This window comes from Ceratotherium simum, chromosome 34, assembly GCF_057802395.1.
Source record: "Ceratotherium simum simum isolate JZ-2026a chromosome 34, ASM5780239v1, whole genome shotgun sequence".
Lineage (NCBI taxonomy): Eukaryota > Metazoa > Chordata > Mammalia > Perissodactyla > Rhinocerotidae > Ceratotherium > Ceratotherium simum.
In genome coordinates, this window is record NC_141933.1 from 13,604,926 (window position 1) to 13,607,780 (window position 2,855).

At 41.5% G+C, this 2,855-nt stretch overlaps 1 pseudogene; it reads left to right on the forward strand.

Annotated features, from left to right (window-relative positions):
* Positions 1–140: 140 nt before the first annotated feature.
* On the forward strand, positions 141–1,963 carry LOC147912573 (large ribosomal subunit protein eL39-like; annotated as a pseudogene).
* Positions 1,964–2,855: the final 892 nt, after the last annotated feature.

The following is a 2,855-nucleotide window of genomic DNA, read 5'->3' on the forward strand; positions in this document are numbered from 1 at the left end:
TTGGCTGATGGCCAGCTCTAGGCTGAGAAGTCCTTTTTTCCCTCCCCGCTCATATTTCCTGTGTTTCTGTCCTCAATGGAAACAGCACACGGTTAAGCCTTTCTCCTGCTACAGCCACAGTGTACTTGAGCCTGTTCCCTCAAGGGCATGGAAGATTGTTCAAGATGATCCTAACTTAGAGCCTGCTTCCACAGTGTAGCTTTTGCACACTCACTCTGTCTTCCTGAGACTACTTCAGTAAGCCGTGCTTTTCCTTCTCTCCCGTTTTTATCTGGTGTCCTGGGTGGAAACCTCCATATGTAACCATGGAAGCTAAGTTTGGCTTGCTTGGCTCTTCAGTCTGCTCCACACCGTGAGCAGGACTGCTCCCCTTGCTACTTGGTCTGACCCAAGTCCCATTCCCAGGCAGCCTGGGGCTTGGGTTTGAATCCCAGCAGGGACAGCCTGCCATAATACTTTTCACTTGTCCTTCTCCCATTCAGAAATCAACCAAGATAAGGGATTTTGATCCTTGGTGATTATAGCCCTTAGGAAAATTAAATCTGGATTAATTTTACCTGACTGTCCTGATACACTCTTTGCTGTTCTCACCTTTTCGAATGTAGTGGGGGGACAGGTTATGATATTTAAACAGAATAAACATTTTGCACATACATGTATTGTACAACAGTAAAATCCTCTGTTATAACCAGCTGTTCATGTTCTCCATCTCCATTTCGTCCTGTTCTGTAGCTCCAGGCTCCATCCGCTGTTCCCCAGTGACATTACCTAGCTTCCCTCTGCCATTATCTACTGACTAATTCCACCATGCGCCTTTCCTACCTTCCCTTCACAACTGATCAAGTGAATACTTGATTATTATTTCTTCCTTTCTGTGCTTTATCTTTTTTGTTTAGTTCTAATTAATAAAAATTAAAGTTTCTAAATTTACATTTTTATAGGGTATTGTAAATAAAAACAAATTGTATACTTGAAAAAAATGCCTATATTTCTACTTTCTTATTACGTCTGAACATGATTTTTAGTGTGTTTCTAGCATATTTAGATAGCCTGGCAAACCTCTTGGTGTTGGGGATTGGTAAGAATATTATTACCTGATGTTTTTATTTTTTTTATTTTGTTGTAAGGGAGACAGATAAAGATCATAGGTTACATGGTAACCTTCCTTTAAAAACCTAAGATGCTTTCAGTTACCCTCCTCCCATTTTAACTACAAAACAGAATTATAAATTTCAGTAGAAACACTGCAATTTATCTTCTTCATCGCAGCTATCCCTAGGCATATGCAGCTTTTTTAAGAGACTTCGTATAGTCCAGTTTGGCCTTAAGCTGCCTTCATGGTTAGTATTTCCTTAGCTCTAATTTATATCTCACAGTTTCTCTCTTCAAAGGAGATGGGGTAAAGTTGGTCATTCGTTATAGTAAATTCATGTTGATTATTTCAGGCTTGAGTATCATTTTTACTCAAATTCTCAAAAGATTCCGCTTTCTCTCGCTTTCTCCACCATTGTGGTGTGTGCGGTTGACTCTCTTCCTCACCATGTGTTCTCACAAGACTTTCAGGATCAGACAATTCCTGGCCAAGAAACAAAAGCAGAATGTTTCATTCCCCAGTGGATTCAGATGAAAACTGGTAATAAAATCAGGTACCATTCCAAGACGAGACATTGGAGAAGAGCCAAGCTGGGTCTATAAGGAATCGCACATGAGAAGGCACACATATTTATACGGTTTCAGGGTCACTAGTGTCTTACCAAATCAAGCTGCAAACATCACTATCTGGACAGTTGATCATGTTTTATTGGGAAAATGATTTTTCTCTTTGTTTCTAGGCTTCCACACTAGTAGATTGGTTCAGTAATAAATATGTGAGAACTTCTGGGGAAAAAATTCAGCAAATAAGTAGAAGAAGGCAGAAAAAAGAAAAGTTAAAAATGGTAGAGGGTGGGCCGGCCCCATGGCGTAGTGGTTAAGTGCGTGCGCTCCACTGCTGGCGGCCCGGGTTCGGATCCCGGGCCCGCGCTGACCACTGCTTGTCAGGCCATGCTGTGGTGGTGTCCCACATAAAGTGGAGGAAGGTAGGCACAGATGGTAGCTCAGGGCCAGTCTTCCTCAGCAAAAACAGGAGGATTGGCATGGATGTTAGCTCAGGGCTGATCTTCCTCACAAAAAAAATAAATAAATAAAAAACTAAAAAAAAATGATAGAGGGAGATAATACAACATTACTGGCTGCCTACTTACATAAAGCTTATTTTTTCCTGGTGGGTGGACAGGCTCCTAGAGGTTAAAGAGCTTGCCCGAGGTAACAAGTGATGCTAGTGAGCAGCAGAGCAGGGGACTCATACAGCATATTCTTACTGCTATGAGGGAATAAAACCATCTTCTGCTAAAAGATTTATTCTCACCTCCTACATGAAAAAACATAAGGTCTCGTTAGATAGGTCTGCCTTGTTAGACTAGAACTGGCCCAGGTGTGCCCTTGCAGTCCCAGAAGACTAGATTCAGAACGTCAGAAGTGGTCCAGCACTCACATCTAAGTTGTGAGGGACTGAAGCTGTGAGAGGGCAGTGATTTGCCTAAGTCCCACAGCTGGTTAGTGGTAAGGCCAAGAACGGAACTCAGGTTTGTATGCTCTCTGCTTCTCTTTCGGTTGTAGTTCTCCACCACATTTTGTGAAATACTAGCCCTAGTCCAGACAATGTAAGTATTATGTTTTTATGAGAAAAGGACTGAGTTTAAGAAGTAAATGCTTCTACTTTGTGAATATAACAATAGCTTGCAATAACTACCAACTGCATTTTGAGTCTTGTAGTATATACCAGATACTGTTTGTTCTAGGTGCTTAAAAAGTCA